At 36.1% G+C, this 523-nt stretch overlaps 1 protein-coding gene across 1 annotated transcript in view; it reads left to right on the top strand.

Moving 5' to 3' along the window:
• Positions 1-364, top strand: part of LOC119582136 (mucin-5AC-like) — a gene marked incomplete in the record, with an annotated part of 2,005 nt that extends 1,641 nt beyond the window's left edge. The window contains 1 exon segment of the mRNA XM_037930373.1: positions 1-364.
• Between the last annotated feature and the right edge of the window lie 159 nt (positions 365-523).

Here is a 523-nt window from a genome sequence, read left to right as displayed (position 1 = left end):
TTTTAAGTTAAAAGCAGAAATGGTGTTTCCTTTATGTCTAAGATTTTGAATGTATATAACCCCGCTGTCTTTTATTTCTCTCGTGCCATACTCCTGTGGAACCAAACTGGAGTATTAGATTGATTATGTCTGCTCGTTGTACTTCACATTGCCTAATGTCTTATATATTTACTATTATGCTATGTAAATTGTCAATATGTTAATGCATCTAGTACAACTGACTACTTTATTTGACTCAGTTAATGCTCTGAAGTTTGTAACTTGCATGAACGCCTTGGCAAAGGCACACAAAAATAGTTTACCCTATTTTGATCGTCAAAGAAAACAATAGGTACTTCGTATCATTCATAAAAAATGTAGTAAATACGAGGAAAACGTGTTTATATCCTTTCCATAGAAATCTGAGTAACAATTAATTGGTGGTAATTATCATTACCGCGGTCTTCAAGCCTGTTGACTCAGGAAAAGACCAACACATCTCCACCGCGTGCATATTAGAGAAAGACCGAGAAGGCTGGCGCGC

Source organism: Penaeus monodon, chromosome 15 (assembly GCF_015228065.2).
Source record: "Penaeus monodon isolate SGIC_2016 chromosome 15, NSTDA_Pmon_1, whole genome shotgun sequence".
Classification (NCBI taxonomy): Eukaryota; Metazoa; Arthropoda; class Malacostraca; order Decapoda; family Penaeidae; genus Penaeus; species Penaeus monodon.
The sequence above is the reverse complement of the archived record's forward strand: the minus strand, read 5'-3'. Positions and strand labels throughout refer to the sequence as shown.